Source organism: Ceratotherium simum, chromosome 2 (genome assembly GCF_057802395.1).
Source record: "Ceratotherium simum simum isolate JZ-2026a chromosome 2, ASM5780239v1, whole genome shotgun sequence".
In the NCBI taxonomy this organism is placed as follows: Eukaryota; Metazoa; Chordata; class Mammalia; order Perissodactyla; family Rhinocerotidae; genus Ceratotherium; species Ceratotherium simum.
In genome coordinates, this window is record NC_141901.1 from 78791700 (window position 1) to 78814047 (window position 22348).

Genomic DNA, 22348 nt, shown 5'->3' on the forward strand with positions numbered 1-22348 from the left:
GTGTGGTGATGGGTTGTAATTAGTATTTTGGTGGTGAACATGATGTAGTCCATGCAGAAATAGAAGTACAATGATGTACACCTGAAATTTTTACAATGTTATAAACCGTTACCGCAATAAACAAAAAATTAAAAAAAAAAAAAAGAATATCTTGACTATTCATGGGCTTTTGCTGTTCCATATAAATTTGGGAATCAGATTAATAAGATCTATGATAAACTATTAAGACATTGGTTAGAATTGCATTGAATTTGAGGAGAGTTAATATATTTATAGTATTGAGTCTCTTTACCTATGAACATGGTTATCTCTCTGTTAGTTTAGATTTTCTTTAATGTTTTTCAATAGTTTTTCTCCTTAAAGGCTTGCCCTTACTTTATTTTAGTTTTGTTTCTATTGTAATAGTATCTTTTAAAAATATCTTACTACAGTTTTTATGGCTGCTGTATGGAAATGCAATTGGTTTTTGTATACTGAGCCACTTTGCTAAATTCTCTTCTTAATTCTAATAATTTGACTATAGATTCTTTTGGATATTCTCTATAGGCAATCCTATCATCTGCTAATAATGATTATTTTATTCTTTTTTTTCCTATTTGTATACCTTTTATTTATTTTCCTTTTTAAATTTTACTAATGAGAATCACTAGCATAATGTTGAATAGAAGGATGATATTGGGCATCTCAATTTGTTCCTGATTTTAAAAGGAATACTTGTAAGTTTTACCATTAAGAATGATGTCTGTGGTAAGTTTTTGTTTTTGGCTTTTATCCTGTTTAAGAATTTACCTTCTTAATTATAATTATCAGAGTTTCTGTCACAAAGTAGTTTGCTTTTTCTCAAATGCTTTTTCTGCATCTTTGAGAGAATCAAGTGGTTTTTCTTCTCTAATCTGTTAATGTAATGAATTTCATTGATTATTTTTGTAAGGTCAACCCAACTTTGAATTCCTGGGATAAACCCAACATAGTATGATGGATTATCTTTTTCATACTCTGCTGGATTTGGTTGACAATAGTTTGTTTAGAATAGTTTGTCTTTGCAACTTTGGTTATGAATAATATTGACCTATAATTTTCATTTCTAATCCTGTTTTATTTGATTTTAAGATCAATGTTATAGTAATCTCATAGAATGAATTGGAAGAATTTAACATTAGTACAAGAGGATGTTAAATTAAGTTTCAATTGAATCACCAAGATTCAAAAGATATAAACTTCCAAAGTGAGATGATAGGCCAAGATAGCCTTTTCAAAGGACATATCCAGAAATCAGCCCCTTGACATTATCAACTCTTCATCCTTTCAAGCATGTAAATGGCTTGAGAGTGGAGTTTGATGGAAACTTTTCAAGAAGATTTCTTTGGAGAGCATTACTGGTATGAATTTAGCCAATTGAGAAGTGATTCAACAGTTCCCTTTGGAGAACTCCATATGTGTCCTCTGCAGCTAGACAGGTCCAGTGAACTTGTGTCTGGCTCCCATCTAGAACACAAAAGGCAAGAACGGGGCTGGCTAGCTGCTTTGGTGATGGAGTGAAAGAAAGGTGCTGTTGGGCTTGAATCAGCTTGCATTCCCCAAATTTGTCTGGCCAAAGAATGCATGAGTGTTTCCTTGGCTCATACACAACAAGATATGCACAAAAGAATTGGCATGGGATCATCTTAGATTGTCTCAAATAGAGTCAGGTCAGTTGGAGAGGTGAAAAGTTTTCCTTACAGGGGAAGCTGGACATGGCTACAGTTTTTTCTGGCATTAATTGGAGGTTAATAGGCAACTTCCAGAATACAGTGCATTCATTCAGATCAAAGGAAATCAGCAGTGATGGGGCAAGAAAATAGGTTCTCCAAAGTTCACACGAAAGCCCTCCACGAGAGAAAGAATCAGCTTTAAATACCCAGCAGGTCCAGAGAGAGCAAAGCACTCTAATAGCAGTACCAGTTAAGTGAGGACTTTCTGTTCCCCTCCTACCCCGTCTCCCAAACCTGGAGAGGATCAGAAACAGCAGTGAGTCGGGATGTGTTAGTTTTAAGTTGTTATCTTTCAGCATCAAGCCCCCATCCTTTTACTCTCTGCTCTGTGATGCTAGGGCCCCAACTCTGCAAACCACATTTCTGCTTTGCCAGCTATTCCCCGTTGGGTTCTGCCAAATGGGGTGCTAGAGGGAGACTGGAAGGCTGGAGGAGCAGAAGGATGTGCCCCTGCCTGCTTCCCTCCTGTGGAGTTCCTGTCTGCCCGTGGTCCCTGTGAATGTCACTCCAGCACCACTTCTTCACCCCCTCAGTGGCGGTTCCTTCCATAGCAGCAGCTGATCCAATCTACAGTTTCAACAAAACTGACAAAACCAGACTCATTGCATCCGCCCTTCACCCTGAACATGACTACAGTCTGGCCAGCACCTCCTCTTCAGAGTCTGGGTCCTGGCCTCACAGGGTCTTTCCTCTGAGCTCAGAGACACCAGTGCCAGCCAAGCATCATTTCCTCCTCAGGGGCCTGAGTTTCAGCTCTGCAAGATTCCTTGTCTATGCTTCGAAGCTGAAAGAATTTTAACCTCTTCCTTTTATTCACTCAACCCTGGGGATGGTAGCTGCTTCTTGGAATTGCTACATTTATACTTCAGAATTTTTTTCTTGTTTCTTCAGTTACCTAGTTAGCAACTTGACATTTAATTAATAATTCCTTACATTAAATTCTTCCTCAAATAACTGGTGTGTTTTCTGTCTCCTGATTGGACCCTGACTGATAGAGGGGAGGGGTGATTGGGAAGGTGGGAGAGAGGAAGAGAAGACGCTGATTCTGTTTCCTTTCGCCAAAACAGGTGGTCAGCCGATCACAGCCCCTGGTTGGGGGAGGAGAAGTGGGATTGGAGAGAATCTTAACTTTTAAGTTGAAAGCCTAGTTTATTATATTGTACTGGACATTTTAAGTTACTAATCTGAGTCAGAGTTTCTGTCTGAAAGTAAATATAGGCATTTCTATTACTCAATAATAACCACAAAAGTCAAGGGGCTCCCCTGAGTTTTCATCCAGTGGTAGGGGAAGGATTGCCTTCACTGAGAAGATTTAAAGGGGCAGTAGGAGACAACAATGTAATAACTTTCTAGATTACATCCCCTGAATCCTGCTTATTTAACTTACTGGTTATAATCTGAGACTATAATTGAAACATCTTGTAGAGCTCACAAACAAATCTCTTGAAGCCTAGGATATCTTTTGTGGGAAGACTTTTACTGCTGATTATGCTTTCTACTTTTTTTGTCAGCTTTGGAAAGTTATATTTTTCTAGGAATTTTTTCATTTAAAATGAACATTTTCAAACTTACTGGTATAAGGTTTTTCATCTTATATTTCTATTATCTTTTTGACCTTTGTGTATTTTCCTTTTTTATCCTAATATTATTTGTGCCTTCTCTCTCCATATATCTATATCTTTTGTTTCCTTGTTCAGTCTTTCCAGGGATTAGTCTCTTCAAAGAGCCAATTTTGGCTTTGTTGGTTGTCTTTGTTGTACCTATTACCTGTTGCTTTAATTTAAGGGGGTTATTTCCTTCTTCTTGCTGTCTTTGAGAATATTCTGTTGGTTTGTTCCTCCCTTCTCATGTTTGATGCTTAGCTTATTATTTTAAGCCTTTCTTCTTTTTGAAAATAAACATTTAAAGCTATACATTTTCTTTCACGTGTGCTTTGGAGAATTCATGTCATCCTCTATCAGGCTGATTTCCTGTGATCTGAATGAATTCACTGCACACCATGAATTTTGAGTGTTGTGTCATGCAGTTCTTGTTTTTTATACTTTACGGTATGATTTCTTTTTGACCCAGGAGTTATTAAGTAATGTGCTTTTTAATTTTTTTTTTTTTTTTTTTTTTTTTTTTTTGTGAGGAGATCAGCCCTGTGCTAACATCCGCCAATCCTCCTCTTTTTTTGCTGAGGAAGATGGCCCTGGGCTAACATCTGTGCCCATCTTCCTCCACTTTATATGGGACGCCGCCACAGCATGGCTTGCCAAGCAGTGCATCGGTGCGCGCCCGGGATCCGAACCAGCGAACCCCGGGCCGCCGCAGCGGAGCGCGCGCACTTAACCGCTTGCGCCACCGGGCCGACCCCGCTTTTTAATTTTTAAACTCTTTATTGAAGCATAATGTAGAAAATATAAACATATATACATATGACACAGAAAAGTGCACATGGCGTAAGTGTATAGCTTGAAAAAGTTTCACAAACTGTGCACACCCACATATCTACAGATTAGGATTTAAACACAGAGTTATGAGCCCTTTTTTTATCGCGGTGAAATTCACATAACACAAACTTAACCATATTGAAGTGCACAATTCAGCAGCATTTAGGACATTCACAGTGTTGTGCAACCACCGTCTCTATCTAGTTCCAACACATTTTTATTACCCCAAAAGATAACCCCATGCCCATTGAGCAGTTACTCCACGTTCCTCTCTCCTCCCAGCCCCCGGCGACGACAATCGGCTGTCTCTCAATTTTTAAAAAGTGTGCTTTTTAATTTCTAAATGTATGGAGGTTTTAAGTTATAATTTTTACTGTTTTCTAACTTAATTGTGACACAGTCTTATGATACTGATTCTTTGACATTTGTTGAGATTTGATATTTGCTTTATGCCCTAATTCATCATCAGTTTTCATAAATCTGTGATTTTGGAAAGAATGTACATTTCCCAGTGGTTGAGTGCAGTGCTCTCTATAAGTCCTTTACATCAAACTTGTTAATCATGTTGTGCAGAATCTTTATAACTTTACTGACTATTTCTGGCTGTTTGCTCTCTCAATTACTAATAACAATGTGTTAAATCTCCCACTCTGATCACGGATTTGTCAATTACTCCCTGAAGTGCTGTCAGTTTTTGCCTAGTGATAGACTTTTCAGATAACGCAGAGAGGAACTAATTAAAGCAGAAACTTCAAATGTGCTGCATGTGCAAAAAGACCATCAGCTGCCAGGCTTTTCTGCCATTTTAGCCTAGTTTGGTCAAAGTCTTCCCAGAACAAGGTGGCCTTTGCTCTCGCTCCATCTCCCACTCCCTCTCTTTCCCTTCCTCGCAGTCCAGAAATGCATATATTTACCATCAAAATAATGGTCTAAGAAGATGTTGAATAACCATAGTCTAGATCCTTGGGACCTCCTTATTGCATTTCAGCAATGTCTTAAAGAAAATATCTTTAAATTGCTGTTTCACTAACTACCATACAACCTCCTAGTGTTCCCTTTTCTACAAGGGCCCCCGTGCACTCAGGGCAGTGTTGGACCGAGGGTGGACCCAGCACTGTTGGCGTCTCATGTCTGGGTAGTCTCCAGGGCTGTGCAGCCTCTTCGTCTGCAGCGAATGATGAATTGTGACTCAGTCCACATTGGGCGAAAGCCCCGATCATCCCACAGCTGAATTCACTCTGCCTTTATTTGCTCCCTTAGCCAGAACTGGAAAAAGAAACATATGGAGGGAGTCACTGGGCTGGGTCCAGCATCTTTATTCCTCATTACCTTCTACATCTAATACAATTGCTAATTGAAATAATTACCGTCTTTACCTAGCAGCAAGATTCTAGTTTGCTTATAAGACAGGCTGACCGATGCGCTCTGAAAAAGCAGCCCAACATCTTTCTCTGAGCTTGGATTCATTTCCCGGAGCAGATGATTTCAGGAACTTCACATCATTTTTCTTCTGGCACGTCAAGGGAAGCCAAGTTTTGGGAGAAATAAAGCTTGTTCCTTAGAGTGGAACGATGCCACGGAAGGTGAAACAACTTCATTTTCCAGGTAGACGTGTGTGCCCTGATAGTTTCTGCAGAGAGAGCTGCCTGCATTTGCTCACATCAGCTTGCGGGACTCATACTAATTGGCTGTTTGAAATGGGCTGCCCAGCTTGCAGCTGTTTGGCCCGCTGGAATGGCCCTGGGCTTGCTGATTCATTTCCCTTCCCAAGACTGAAGGGCCTATTATTTGAAAGGGAGGATGGAGCCAACTCAGTTGCCCCAACTTGCTGTGGGTGACCTAGGAAGGGGGCCACATCTTCAGCCTGTCCCCTGAACTTTGAAGAAGTCATTTGCACCTGAGCACCCTAAACAGCCTGGGGAACTGGTGCTGCATCTTGTTCCCTTGAGTCTGGAGGTCAGAGAAGGTCACAGGTTCTGCTGGGCCAGTGCATAGTGGGAAGGAGAGAGACACAATGATAAGCCAGGGTGTGGGAACCGGTCAGCCAGCATAGTTTACAGTGTTTTGGGTTTGTTACCCCACCCCAGGACCTGTCCTGATCATTTCCTTGAGGCGAGAAGTAGTGGCAAAGAAAAGGACTGTGGAACAGATAGTCACTTGCCAAGTATCGTGGTGCTTAACACTTCAAGATTCATTTATAGAACCCTGTGTGCATCTAGTCAATCTAGATATATTTATTGAGCATCTGTTACATGCAGGGAATGGTGCTAAATGCTGTGAGGAATGTAGAGATAGAAATCTAACAAGATCACTGCCCTCACACTCCTTATAGTCTAATTAGGGGGCCAAGATATAAACAGGAAACGTTATAAGAACATTACAAGCGTTAAATGAGGCCAAAGTAATCAACATTAAAAAAAAGCTGAACTCATTCCTCACAGAAGGTAAATTTCTCTCTACCTCCGGAGGTGTGCATGACTTGAATCTTCAGCAGAACTATCCCTGTTAGTAATAATGAACATAGGCAGCATTGTCGAGGGCTTACTATAGGTAGAGAGAGCATTTGTAAGCACTTTATTCATTATTTTGTTTAATCTTCAGAAAAATCGCTAAAGTGTAGCAAAAAATCTTAAAGAGTGAGGTATGATTCAGGTTTAAAACTGGATATTACAATAAACACCACCCCTTAGAATTTCAGTGTTGGCCCAACCTGTGCCAAAGCCTGGAACGGAGATTCTTCTTTGTGCTGTAACATGTTGCACATCGTCTCTCAGAAGCTGATCCAGGTCCAGGCTGTAATACTGTGATACAGACCCACAAGTGTACAAATAGGACTGTGTACTCCGATGCACACGGCCACGTTCCCAGTTGTGACACTGCATCCTAGGGGGTTAAGGGCAGGAGGCAGGAACAAACTCTTGTTCAGAGGAAAGCTTCATGGAGGAGAAACATTTCAATAGAAGTCAAAAGCTCTGTTGACAGTTAGGAACTAAGGTAGAGACTGAAAATTTCACTCTATACACTTTCGATCAAGTATCTCAAGATTAGATATCCAGTTATCAAATTTGTTTAACAAAGGAGCACCTTGGTTCTAAGATGGCTGGGGACATCTCCTTGGAATACCAGAGTCTAAAACTGCGATCTTGACAGCTCAACTCTTCAGCGTTCTCAGGAGGCTTCCTTTGGGGTAGCAGAATAATGAGCAAGTAAGGTGTAAAACTGACACATCAGCCCTTTGCTTCAGACTCGTGTAGGATAAGGTCTCACAGCATAAGGGCCTGGCACTCGAGGCCAGGTCGGGTTCTGGCTTCAGCCCCTCCTCAGAGCCATCTCCCAGCACAGCCTGAGTTCACGCTCTGGTAGGACTGACCCTTGCCATGGGCCAGCTCAATGAGCGTGTGCCACACACTGCACTCATCTTCGAGGCAGATGCCAGAATGTTCATGCCCGTGTCTGGAATGCCCACCCACTCCCCAGGTCCTGGGACCTGCCATGTGTCCTTGAAGACCAAACTCAGGTCCCATCTCCTCCAGGAAGACTGGGTTGAGTGATGTGCCTTCCACTGTGCTCTCATCACTGGAAGTGTATTTCTGGGTGTGACTTAATCCCTGGACTGAGTGCTCCCTAAGGGTAGAGACACGTCTTATTTATTTTGTATTCCTGGCACTTGGCATTGAGCTTGGCACATGGTAGGTGCTCAGCAGATGTTTGTTGAAGTGAACTTAAGAGGAAAGGTTGGTCGAGGTCACATGGGAGGGCCTTATATTCAAGGTCCGCCGGGAGAGGTGAGGGTAGGGTCAAAAGGGGCAGGACATGTGTTAAGTGGCTGAAATGTTTGTTTCCCCAGGGAGGAGGAGTGTGTCACAGGTTCCTGTTCTGTCCAAAAGAAGCTCTGCTTTCTGTGGGCTAATCTCCAACCCCACCAGAGGCACGTCCTACTCTAGAGGGGCTTGTAGACCTAGACCCGGCCCTCCCCTCTACATTGGGGGAGAGTAAAAATGAGAGTAGGTATTACTGACCCAAGTGGATCAAAAATGAGGATGGGGAAATAGGAGGAGGGAGGTTTGAGTCACAATCCAAGATGCTGTGACTGGTTGTGTACTGACTGGTAAAGCAATTATTGTCAGGGAGCCCAGTGTGGAAAACCAAAGGGACAGAAGCCCCAAATCCTGGGCCCACTGTCTGCCAGCGGTTAACAACAAGTGCTTACAGAGGGCTCACTGTACGCCAGGCATTGTTCCAAGCACTTCACATATTCATTTAAGAGGAAGAGCCAGGAAGAAGGGGTCTAGGTCTATGAGGGCGATCCTCTGAAATGTGCTGACTTCACAGAGAAGAGGGAATTGGCGCCGTTTCAAGCACCTCCTCAGGGGAGGTCAAGATTAGAGCACAGGAGAGCGCAGGTAACCCTGAGGTTGGCCTTGAAGAACTAGAGAAGCCATGGGCCCCTGCCCCCAACCTCGCCCTGCAGCCGAGCCTCCAGTAGGGGGAGCCCTTGGGGGCCTCGCTTCCTCTCTGCAGCCTTTTCTGCTGCACATCCCGTGAGCTCAGGGCGGCCCCTTTGGAGTGACCAAGCCAAGCCCTGGCCCCTGGAATCCGCCCGGCAGGATTACGCTCCCTGCTGGGCGGAATATAAATATGGATGGAGCATGGTATCGTAAACATTGTACAAGAGCAGAGGGACAGCCTGGTCCAAATGATAATATTTGGAGCCTCTGCTGCTGTAGAGTTAGAATCGCTCCTCTTTTATGTGGGTTTTTCTTTTCCTTAGAGACACATGGTTTCTCCCCTCCTACTGCAGCGCGAAGGATTTTTAGGGTTTCTAAGTGCGCTCGTATTTCCATTTACTACTCGCTCTCTAAATGAAGGGCAGGCTGAAACACATTAATGAGCCTCCCGATTACTGCAGCCCTTGAGAAATTAATTAACGACAATGCAGCATATGTTTAACACTCCTTGTCCTCTTGGAGACTGGAGAGGCGAGGAGCTGTGCTTTAATCCGCACCCAACCAAGAGCCACCACGTGTGTCCCCAGCCAAGGAGCTCTGTTCCTGGGCACATCTTGGATTGCTTTTCCTAGACGGTGCCATTCCTTGAGTAGTTAATTAAGTGATAGCATCTTCGCCATGGCTTGGAATTTTTTTTCCCCCTAAACTAGGTGGTTTTAGCTGGAAGATCCTTGAGTTTGTCGTCATCTTTTCTTTTCTTTTAAAAACCAGTATCATGCACCAACACTTTTCTGATCCTTTCCTTATAAAAATAGCCAACACTTAAATGTTGCTTAATTTGTCAGGGACTCTGTGTGTGTGTGTATGCATTTACTTATTAAATCTCACAATAACCCTGGGGTAAGTGCTATTATTATCCCCATTTTATTTTACAAAGGGTGAAATAAAGGTACAGAGATGTCAACTAAGTCACTTAAGGTCACACAGCTAGTAAGTGGCAGAGCCACGATCTGAACTCAAAGGGATTGGCTCAGAATCTGTTCTTAACCACTAATCACATCTACAGTCACCGGTATGTACATTTGAATTTTGGGTCATTTTTTAAATCCAAAATATGTTTAGGGAGTTGGTTTCCCACTTGTCTTGATTCTAGGTGCTTTCTGTGCTGCTTCTGCCTGGTGGGACATCCTTCAGTGATCTTGCTTTGCCTCTTGAAGCCAGTAGAAGAGCCAACACACAAAACTACTGATTCAGCATGGATAAATACCAGGGTAATTTTATAGCATCCAGGCATTTCACATGGTGGAGATAGGAATCGGGCTCTGCCCCAGGCCTTTTGTCTGTGTTTCCTCTTCTCATGAAGAAGATCCTTCACAAGAAGCATATTCTCATGGGGATGTTGTCACTGCTGAAAATGGCGGAAAGAAGTTGGCATGATTATTCTCATTTTTTAGATGAGGACCCTGAGGCGAGAGAGGACTCCTGATTTATCTGCTCAAGATCATGCAGGTTGTTGTGAGGTTATTTATTTATTTATTTTTTGTCTGACTCTGCAAAACTGCAAAAGGACTGATTCCAAATTGCTCTTCTTTCTACTCTATCACACTGTGTCCACGTGGTTCTGCTGAGTGAAGCATTCACCAAGATGGCTATACTCTGATACTCACTTCTGGTCTCAGGGCTAACATAAGAATAAAGCAACCTTACGAATGTGAGTCCCAGATGCCGGGTTCTTGAAAGAGCTGTGTAACTTTTTTGTACCCCTGGGAAGCCCTGAAATAAAGCTGTGGACCAGAGTGGCATTCGTGGGCATCCTGGTAGCAACCACATTTACCTCATAAAAGAGTGAGGCAGCAAAGACTCAAGAAGCCTCCCCAAGAAGCAACTTTGGTTGGACAATGTTTCCAACTAAGAGAGAAAATAGTCACAGAAGAAAGCCGCTGACAAGATGAGCAAAGCATCTTCCAGGCACACACAGCCTCAAAAGTATTCTCTCCTGCCCACACAGCCCTGTGGGCCTGGGGTGCGCTCCGCCACGGCAGCACAGAGCACTAGATCCTGGAGGTTAGGAACGTGGGGGTTTGGACTCAGACTAGATGCAGGCTCAGGCGTCAGCCCTACCATTTGCTAACTGTGTGATCTGATGCAAACTGGGTCATCCTTCAGTCTCTGTGTCACCATCGATAAAATGGGAGAATAGTTGTACCTGTGTCCTAGGACTGTTGTGATAATTAAATGAGATAAGGTACATAAGGAGCACACAAGGGATGCAAGGTGCTTGATACATACATAGTAAGCACTTAAATAATGGCTGTTTTTTAGCGTCCATAGTGCTCTTTACCAGATTCTTCCTTCTACTAAGCACCTGCTGCTCCCTCTGAAGTGCTAGGCCCCAGACAGCCCCATGGCTCACCTCCCTCTCCATTCAGGACTCGGCTTAAAGGGCAGCTCATTGTCAGACCGCCCCGACCACCCCACCCAGAGCAGCTCGTATCCTCCCACCCTGCTTTATGCTTTTGGTGGTGCGGATCACCACCAGGTGCTATATTACACATCAGTGTGTTATTTATTGTCTGTCTCTTCTACAAGAACATTAGCTCCATGATGACAGCAACTGTGTTGGTTTCACTACTGGATTCTTGGTGCCTAGAGCAGGGTCTGCCGTATCCGGGGTACCAAGTAAATACGTACTGAAGGCATTTGAGTACGAGGCATCTCTTTTGTATAGATTGATTCCATACAATGACGTGGCCTAAAACTGAGCATCAGGCACAGGAGCTGTTGTATATCTGGAACAAGCCTTGGGTTTCAGAGCCGCCAGCCGAGTGCCCGAGAAGGCCTGACCCACTGAGACGCTGAGCTGTGCTCCAGTGAGCCCTCCAGCCCTGAAGCGCAAAGCCATCACTGCGCTAGGCTGGAGGGGATCTGAAGGGCTGGGCTCACATTTTCTTTGCTTGGAAAGTTATAGCCTGAAGTGACTGCCATGGGAGCTCCTCTCCTGGTGTGCATCCATCTTCCTCCCTCCCACTCTCTCTCCAGGATTCATTACTGGGTAATACAACTTCCTCAAGGACCAAAAGCAAGTCTTGAAAGTAACCTGTGGCAATGGCTAGTTAACTGCTCTTAAACTCAGGAATTATTTCTTAATGGCATCACATAGCTCGGATCATGATTTTCAATGAGTAAAAGCCAAAGTGAGTTTTGCGTCTGGCTCTACCTGGCTGCCACTGTCATGGCCCGTAGATGGCACCTGGTGGGTAGAGGCACAGGAGCTACGTGGACAAAGAGCTGCCTTCTTTCTGCTGCTCCTGGGGAAGGCCGGAGTAACTGAGGCTCAGCCGGCGTCACACATCTGGGCCCTGCCTTGCCCAGGCTCCTGGTTTCACACACCCCATTAAGATCCAGGTAGAGGGCGAATTGGACACAATAACGCATCTCAGAGCCATCAGTGGAGATTGGTTCAGAGTCGCCTCCAAAAGGCATGGAGTTTCTCCAAAATGCAAGGCTTGTAAATTCTAAACACTTTCAGAGGTTGTGATAAGCAGATGTGTGGTTTCAAAAAGCCTGTGTAGAGCAGAGAAATCGAGCAAGAGGAAAAAAATTAATTAAATAAAATAACAAATAGCAAAAAGGAGAGCATCGGGGCCAGCTCCATGGTGTAATGGTTGGGTTTAGCGCGCTCCTTTTTGGCAGCCCAGGTTCACGGTTCGGATCCCGGGCAGGGACCTACACCACTCATCAGCCATGCTGAGGCTGTGACCCACATACAAAATAGAGGAAGACTGGCACAGATGTTAGCTCAGGGGTGAATCTTCCTCACCAAAAAAAAAAAAAGGAGAGCATGTTCCGTGAACTCCAGCATGACCTGGCAATTCCAATAATTCATGTTAGAATTTAGTTTCTCTGTATCCACGCTGAGCAGTGAGCTTGGCAAGGGAAGGAAGAAGCTGCCTCTGGTCCTTAACTGTTGATTGGTCCTTAGCTGAATTATTGTCTACAATGTAGAAAGCATGTCCATGTTAATATACATGCTATATAACATAAGTATGACGGTAGCTCTGCTGGATAAGGAGCATGAACAGACACAATCATTAAGAGATAGAATACCCCCGAATCATGGATTTGGGTGCAGGGAGAACCCAAACTCTCATAATGATGTGGAGGGGTAGGCCTGGAAGAGTGCTGTGGACGTGTTTTTCCTTACCGATCCACGTAAAGTCACAAGTCTGTGGCTCGCTGGACAAACCTAGCTGGATTTCATGGGCAATGCCCAGGTCTCTGGCTATGGGTGGGTTATTTCTTTTATTTATTTATTTTACCTCCAACTTGGAGTGTTTCTTAGATAAACATGGCTCTTATTGAAAAAACATCTATTTGGGATTTTCTGGGCAAGGTTGTGCCTGACAAGGAGTGGCCTCTTTCCAGGTGGCTATACCCTCTGATGGACAATATAGCTCCCACTGTGGAAAATCAGCATACTGATAATCTGTCCTAACCATCTCCTGGGAGCTTGGAGAACTTGATGCATGCTCCAGATGCTGGTCCCACCAGACTGGGCAGGCAGACAGCCTGTGACCACCAGGACTGAAGCCTCTCAAGCAGATCTAAGAGTGTAGGAAAGAGCTCCACATTGTAACTTTCATTCCCCAAAACAACTCCAGGTGGTGGGAAGCTCTCCCGCCCTCTCCCCTCCAACTCCTTCACCACGGAGGAAATAGCAGCTTCTACTTTGTGCCCTCGCTGAACCCAATACTTGGGTTCTAACATGGTACCTGTAACATTTTGTACTGATTTTTTTCATATCTGAAAGCCTCCTGAGGGTCCATGGGGGACACTGAGCCTGACACAGTGCCTGGAACATAGTAGATAATAAATGCTTGTTCACTTATTTGTCTGAGGACCCTTCTTGCTAAGGTGGGCAGGGAGTGTATTCATGCACAGGAACAGCCTCTGCCTTACAACAAAATGCAGAGAAATGCAGGATTGATCTGAACACGAAATGAGGCTGGTGTGTAAAGAAACCTGACGAGATAGCTTTGATCAAGAAGGCTTACAAAAATTTATCAGTCTAATCCCAAGGGCAAGGATGGCTCGAGTAGCTGGGATTCAGTTTAGCCTAAACAATGAGGTGTTCCCTCCTCTCCTGCGGGGTCCTCTGTGGAATTCTGGGAGACAGAAACTTAGTCCCAGGTCTCAGCTGATTGATAATAAGTTCACCTTTGACAGTGACTTAAGGTCCCTCAGGACCCAAATCATGTTGGGTTTCTAATGCTGTGGTGACACTTGTGGTATGGAAATAAATGCACTCATGTCTTGCAGACTTCTGGCCTCTGGGAGTTTCCTTGAGGAATGTGAGCTGATGGTGGAAAAGAAATGAATAGCCTTGCAGAGGAAAGGCAAGGCGCTTTGGAGCATGAGCAGCACCTAAGTTCCTTTTATTGTTTTTTTATTGTTTTTTTCCTGAGGAAGATTGGCCCTGCGCTAACATCTGTTGCCAATCTTCCTCTTTTTTCCTTTTTCTCCCCAAAGCCCCAGTACATAGTTGTGTAGCATAGCTGTAGAGTTGTAGCTCTTCTACGTGGGATGCTGCCTCAGCATGGCTTGATGAGCGATGAGTAGGTCTGTGCCCAGGATCCAAACCGGCGAACCCTGGGCCAGCCGCTGAAGCGGAATGTGCAAACTTAACCACTACGCCACTGGGCCGGCCCCTGGGTTCCTTTTATTATTGGACTGCTTGGTGGGTCAGCGTCAGGGCCTGTAGAGGCTGTTACTTTGTCAGGTAGAGTCCTGGGAGCTGAGTGGGCCTCCATGTGAAGGGAGGAGGAGCTTACGGAAAGGAGAAGATGGAAAGGCCTTGCCTGGAGGGGCTGATGGAAGGCATACTGCTCCAGAAAAGACGAGCCTTTCCAAACCTACAGCAGGGATCCAGGGCCCCTTCTCTGGCAGCTCTGAGACTGGGGTTTGGTCATTCCTCACTCCAGAATTGCCCACCTGAGAAGGGAGGGCTGTGTGATGGGGGGAATCCTATGTGCACTAAGAGCCAGGCTAGGCCTTCCCTGGAGAGGGTTCATGGCCCACGGAGCTTGAGGAAATCCCCCCTAGCAGCGTGTGAGCTGCACCCGTTCTACCTAGGATTTTGGCCACCTGGATGCTTTTTAAAAGGGTAGATTTATTTCATTGCAAACAAAAGGGCATTCAGGCTCCAGGGCCCTGGATGGGCCCTTGAAACTCCCATACCCAGAGCCCAGGCTGCCTTCTCCACCCAGGCAGCATCCTCCCTCCCGGGCCTGGCCAGAGGCTCTCTGCACACGCTCAGGGCCTCCAGATGAAGGAGAGAAAGACGGATGGACCGCTGCCGGCAAGCCTGCTCTGTGGGAACAGAAAGCCCAGGCATCTGCTTGGGGCAGAAGCTCCGGGGCACCCCGTGAGAAAGCCAGCAGGGCCCTCAGTGTGCAGTCAGGGAGAGCTGATGGGCCAGGCACTTGCTGCTAGCTGGGGAACACAGAATGTTCCTTTACAGAACAGCGAGTCCATCTGGGTGGGGAGTCCCTCCAGTGCCAGCCTCTCTGGGACAAAGTGCCTTTGCCGTTTGGAAGGTGGCAAACCATCATTGTTCATCCAGATGCCCCTCTGAAGGCGGGCCTGTTGTCCCCCTGCCCTCCCTTCCCCTCGTCCGCCCACCTGCAGCCTGGAACGCTCTCTTCCTGCTGCCACCTGTCAGTTGTGCAAGGCATATCTTTTAGAAGTCTCTTCTGGGACTGGCCAGGAGGAGAAAGGCATATTTAAGTGGGGACATGAGCTTTTGGAGCTTTTATTAAAGTCACCTGGTCAATCTCCTGTCTGGTGTTAAGCCTTTCTGTCCCTCAGGAAGGAAGGAACATCAGTGGGGTATATACAACTGCTCAGAGGGAGCAGGTAGAGAGCCTGCCGCCACAGCGCCATCAATTTCATCATCACAAAGCATCTTCTAAGCCTCAGATTGCCATGACAACCAATAAAGAGGGAGACTGGAGTGGGAGGCAGCTGAACTTGAGGGAGGAGGCCTGTATCCCAATCCCTGCTCTGCTTCTAGGTAGCTCTATGCCTATGAGCATGGCATGGTTTTCCTTGCCCCTCTCGAATTCTCTACTGCTATCATAAGTACAGCCCTTGCCCTCCACATTTCCCCAGCCCATGTCCACGGCAGACATGGCTAATTGATCACTCTCCCCAGAGCCTTAGAACATGGACTCGGAAACCTTAACACAGAGCTCCCAACAGCAACCAATGCTCACTGATTTGAAGGGCATTCAAGGTGAAAACTATTTGTTATCACTAGGCTAAAGGAATTTATAACCTGGGAATGGAATTCCCAAGAACAGCCCAGGTCACTTGGGAAAAGAAAAAAAAAGAAAGAAGCTTAAAAATCAATAAAGCAATAAACCCACCTGAAAGATCTGGACTGGCGGGTGAATGATAGTAGTTAGCAGGCAAAGACATCCTCACTGAATCGTTTTATTGGGATAGATCCAGGGTTAGAGGTATGAAACATACCCCAAATCAGAAATGCCCTTTCCGTATACACATCAAGTTCTGGAAGATAAGGGACCTTAGTGCAGCCTTTTCATTTCACAGATGAGGAAACACAAGCCTCAGTGGTTGTGAGTTCCCGGCCCCCCAGCTTGGTGGTGGCCACGTCAAAAAGAACCCAGGCTTTCTGGTTCCCAGACCCGTGCTCTCTCCACCCACAGACTACATTGTCTTGCTGGACAAGAAAAAAAAAAAAAACACAGCTATTTAAGGCACGGACAATTAATGGTTTTCAATAGTGATTGTTGTGAAAATCAATGGCCCTTCATTGAGACCATAAAAAACAAATTCCCGAATGCCGCATAACTAAACAGGGAGTCAGAACTCCTTCGTTCTATTGCAGCTCCGCCACTCCCTGTTTGCTTACCTGGGGAGAGTCCCCTAACCCGTTGACCTTGGTTTTCTTGTCTGAACAATGGGCACCAATAATGCTGTCTGGACTTGCCTCACTGGGATATAAAAACCGAAAGCAAAAGACATGGAACTTCCAGATCCAGGTAAAGAGCTGTCACCATGGGAGAGGTGATGAGCCATCAGGTAGGGGCTATCATTCCGGGATTAATGGCAGCATCTGGCAAATGCTGGGACGCACTACAGCCCGAGGATGACTCGGGTGATTCGACTGATGGTCAGGCAGACTTCAGAAGTGGTCTTTATTTAGACGGGAATGTCAGGAAAAGGAAAAACCCAGAGGGACCTTCCACATGGTGAAGGATTCTCCATGTTAGCAGGAGACCCAAGGGGTCCTGCCCTCCTCTTTCAGCTTCTGATGTCCGGAGGAACGTTCTGACAGCGGGGCTAAGGCCCAGGATAGAAGCACTGCAGGCATGCTTAACAAGTGTTAACTGGGGAGCAGCTGAAAGCATTAAGGGCCAGCGTGTAACACATTTGTACGCGGAGAATAACCCAAACACATCCCCGATTGCATTGATCAGAGCACCTCGGTGGGTGTTCCAATAATCAGGAGCCTGGCTTTGTAACAACACGCCCACCACACCAAGGAAGTTGACAGTGTGTTCATGCAACATATCTTTCTAGGACATAAATTAAATATGTGTTTCTCCCAGGTCTGGCAGTTCGCCGCTCTCCTGCAATGGAAGGCTAAACTGGCAGAAGGCATTTTAGGGAGAAGAACGAGGCCTCCGAGTTGGCCACTAGGTGGCGCAGGAGTTCTACCAATGAGACTGCAGCTGGCCCATGGCCCTTTAGGGAAATTATGGAAAGGAATTTGAAGCTTCCAAGAATTTCAAAGCAGGATAGGGCCTTAGAGGTCATCTAGTCCAACCCTATCATTTTAAGGCCAGGTAAGCAGAGCTCAGAGAGATGAAAGATCTTGCCTGATGTAACCAACCAGTTAGTGCAAAACTGGGATTAGAAATCAGGTCTCCCACCTCTGGATCAATCTCATTCAGTCAAACCATCACGTTTTCCTGCCTCTAGTCCCGTGCGTCTTGGATTCTTAGCCACAACTGAAGCAGAAGGCGGCTTTGGTGTTGAGGATTAAACACAATAAGGACGGGAAGGGGATGGAATTTCTAGGTCCCTTCCCCAGGAACATGAACAGGTCTCTCAGATGACCCAAGGGCCTGGGCCACAAGGTGCAGAGAATTCTCCTGTGGTCCTGCCCATCCAGGCTCAGTCTCTGTGGATGTTGTCATCCTGCCCTGAGCTGTAATTGGTCAGATCTGAGGGTCGAAGGCAGATGAGGATCCAGCCTGGAGACCTGGCAAGCTCTGCTCTGCTCACCACTCACCAAAGGCAGGCCACTCACGTCCCGAAGCTTTGGTTTCCTGGCTTACTAAAGCAACGTGGCAAAGGGAGGGTACAGTCTACTGTTAAATTTCCAACCAAAGACCATGGGGTTTCAGAGGGGAAGCTGCCATCATTTTCATTTTTCTATGCTCTTTATTACTTTACATATGCCCTACCTTCCTCCAGAAAGGAATTAACATAGAACTGAACAGTAGGGATATATCACAGAGACCAAGAAATATTTGATGATAATGATGATTCATTCAACAAAATCGATCCAAAAATATTTATTGAATGCCAAGTTTGTTTTTATAGATGAGTATACTTTATTTGACATTCCGTCAGCCAGAAATCACATTTATCTGCCACATCTGCACTTTTCCTACCAAGTAGTAATTCATATTTATAATAAATGAGGCATTCACACTGGTGGAGAGGTTCAGAGTGCAGCATCTGCCCCAGTTTGAACTTTTTCTGCCACTTCTGACCTGTGTAACATTGGGCAATCACTTAATTTTGTGAATCCCTACACGTCTCATCTCCAAAATTGGAATCATATTTTGATTCTAAATCATCTTACAATGACAGAGAATGCTACCTAGCATCCAGATCTTGTTTTCTTGTTTTCTCAAATAAAAGGAGCCAAGGTTCCTTTGGAAAAGTGGTTGATTATAGGACTGAAGCAGGGAAAATCCAGGATAAATCTGGAGCATTCTGGTGGTGCCAGAAAGTAAGGAAGTACCCCCGGAAGGACAATGGCGTGTTGGACAGGCACAGGAGCTAATCTGAAAGAGCTTCCAACAGCCAGAGCTGGAACAACCTCAGCAGCAAAATAAATAATAGCATTGGATTATAATTCGTAGAGTAGAATAAATATGCCTGAGTCAATATTGCTTTAAATAAATAGTTGAATAAATATATAAGTAGGGGAGAAGGGACAAATCTTCTTTACAGAAGAATTACAATTATAAATGAGAGAATTAGGGACATAAAAATCACCTTTAGAACACCAAAGGCAAGATCCACAGATGGATGCTAAAATTAGTGGGCAGAAGTTTGAAGGGAAACAGGTTATTTGAATAGTCTCAAAGTATCTCCCCCAAGACACTTATTAATTATAAAGAGAAGAATAATTTATAGTGGGAAAACCCAGCAAACACCACCTTACCCAAATGATCGTGGTCAACATCTCCAGTGACATGATGCACTGGCGTCACTACCTCCAGATATGATGGACTGAGAAAGATACATCCTGTTTATTACATTCTTGATAAAAATGAGTCACCTCAATCTAATCATCGGAAAACATCATGCAAACCCAGTTTGCAAGATGTTCTGCAAAAATAACTGACCAGTACTCACCAAAAGTGTCAAGATCAGGAAAGAGTAAACAAGACAGGACATGTCACAGATTGGAGGAGGCTAAAGAGACATGACAACTAAAGGGAACTAAAGGATCCTGGATTGGAGCCTGGAACGGAAAAAGGATATTAGTGTTCTTGGCAGTGGAGACAAGAGATGTGGACCCCTCAGCTTCTGGAAAGAGGGGGCCTGGATCTGCCTCTGTTACCCCCATGCTGTACAAATATTATCATTTTTCACATGGGCCATGATGGTAAAGAAGCTAGACAGCACCGAGGTTGAGGACCAGACTGATGTGAACCTTTCCATTACCCCTCCTGCTTCCATCATACAGACTGGCAAAGGGCCAAGAGCAGCCTCTGAAATCAGTGACCCCCACCAGGCTGGGGCTGGTGTGTTCTGGGCAGACCTCCACACCTGGGGGCTCCACTTTGGGCCTAATTTCATTTTCGGGAGACAGCTTAGAACTCATTAAAACATACAGTATAATAGGAAAAGCCTATTATACTGCCAAAATCACAGCTGTGTGATTTTGGGTAACTTGCTTAACCTTTCTGATCCTTGGTTTCCTCATCCATAAAATGAGGATTAATAGTGGCACTTACCTCTTAGGGCTCTTGGTTGGAAGGATTAAATGGGACATGGTAAAGGCTCAATTAACAGGTTGTTTGCCTCTTTCTATACCTGTGTCTTTGGTGGTGTTGGCAAATTAATGGCAGGTTACCCTGGAGACATTAGGCTTCTGTTTAAAGCGAGTTGCAGCTTAGCTGGGCGGAGGTGCTCAGCCTGTTCTGGTTGAAGTGCATCAGTAACAACCCCACAAACGGCCCCTCCATACAGAGAATAGATAATCAACACTAAAAGCTAAACACTGATTTAAGGAAGAATCAAAACCCAAACAAAGCAGAGGTCAGAACTTAGACGGATCTCAGGGGTGAAAGATGGGCAAGCAGAGTAAAGACAAGGCAGGTCATGTACTGATTGCTCCCACTCAATATCCGTCCTCCCCTACTTCCTTAGTGAAGAGATCCAGTTGTATGCGTGGTGGCAACTATCCATCCAAAAACGACATTTCCCAGCTTCCCTTGCACACAGTTCTGCCCGTAGGACAAACTTCTGGCCAAAGAACTTTAGATGGATGCTGTTGGGCAGAACTTCCAGGAAGCCTCCTTAAAGGGGAAAAATATTTGGGATGTACTCTTTTTCTCTTCCTTCTGCTTCCTATCTGGAAGGCAGGCTTAATGGCTGGAGTTATTGTGACCATATTTGAAATATGAGGCAGCCTTGAGGTGGAAGTCATATGTTAAAACAGGGAGAGAAGAACCTTACTTCCTGATGACACTGCAGAACCCCCAAACCAGGCCTAGACTACCCACCTCCACACTATGTATTTATTACAGGTTATTCCCAGTCTGTTATTAGCAGCCAATAGAAATACCTAACTGATACAGGAAAGACACGAGATAGAGTAAATTTGATGATTGATCCTGATCATCCTGGTGTAATGGTAAGAAGGAATCCCTTTGGTGGTCTTGACCTGTAAAATTTCAATGTATAAGGAAGAAATTTTGGAGGTAAGAATGGACTGAAAACACACACACACACACACGCACACACCCTGATTCGTTTGCACAGATGAGGGATTTCAGGCTAGACAGGAGAAGAACAGATGATATTGCCCAGGCTAATTGATCACAAACACAGTGTGAGTATCTTGCCTTGCTCCTCAACACTTGCTTCAACATCTATTCCCAAGCTTAGCAATCTCTTTAGCAAATGAGAGAATAACTACAGCCACTCAGACATCAGATTATCTTGGCTGGTGGAAAGCCCAACAGAAGTTGGTTACTGTGAACAATTTTTTTTTTGGCCCTGATGGTATAATAAAACACCATCACTTTTTCTTTACAGGAAGTGATTTTCTTAAAACTCTTCTGTGCAAGTCATCTCTTTCCTTTTGGGAAAAAAAGTCACATTATATAAATGTCTTGCAGCATATTTAGATGTTTTAGCAAAGCAATAGACAGGTTGGCTCATGCTGGGCTAGGAGAACACTCAGTGGTATTCTTGGCCCAGGTGGAAACCTCCCTGCATAGACTATGACATATCATTGGTGAGGGTTTTAAGATCAGAAGTGCCTGATTCCCCTAAAAGTCTAATTTGATTTTCATTTTTTTGTGTTATACAAACAAGCCTGATGCTGGATAAGAAGGGATTCTGGGGTTAGTTCACTTGTCTGTCCATCCATCCATCCATCCATCCACCCACCCACCCACCCACCCACCCAAGAACATCCACTCAGAGCATCCTATGTGCCAGGCATGGAGTGTACTAATGAATAAGACACAGCCGCTGGCCCTGAGGAGCCCCTGTTCCAGGAGCCCAAATAGGGGCATAAACTCCTCGTCAAATGTAGTTGAGCCTATGGGATTTCACTTTATTTCCCAGCACAAGCATAAATTGGTGAGTTAGTGATACTGAAAAGTAGGAAGTTAAAAAGCAAATAATAGTAGATCCTTATTTTCCCCAGCTATTAATAATAATTATTATGATTACCATTTATGGACTGACAGCTAGCTTTGTGCCAGACACTTGACATACACTATCTCAGTTAATCTTTACAATGCTCCCCCTGAGACAGAAATTTGTACTGCTTAGAATGCTTTAAGTCACAAGAATCCCAATACTCAGCTGACAGTGGCCTAAACCGTGGAGTCATTTCATCATCTCACCCACCAGAGAGGTAGGTGAGCAGTTCTAGGGTAGTTCAGCAGCTCAGTGATGCCAGGGTGATGAGTGAGCATCTCTACATTCTCCTGGCCTTCTCTTCATGGTGTCGTGGTTATGGCAGGCCGAACCATCACATTCTCACATGACAGCATCCAAAGCAGAAAGAGAGGAAAGTAAGAGAATGAAGAATCTCCTCCCAGGTGTTTTATTATAGAGGAAACAATTTCCCCAAGTTCCCTGGCAGACTTCCACTGCCAGCCCATTGGCCAGAACTGTGTCATCTCTAGCTGCAAAGGAGAATGGG

The 22348-nt window shown here is 44.9% G+C and overlaps 1 long non-coding RNA gene and 1 pseudogene across 1 annotated transcript in view; one reads left to right on the forward strand and one right to left on the reverse strand.

Moving 5' to 3' along the window:
* The window catches only part of LOC147918067 (uncharacterized), a 34124-nt gene that overhangs the window by 6504 nt on the left and 5272 nt on the right, over positions 1-22348 (forward strand). The gene's annotated exons all lie outside the window — the stretch shown is intronic.
* On the reverse strand, positions 9698-10015 carry LOC147918068 (small ribosomal subunit protein eS27 pseudogene; annotated as a pseudogene).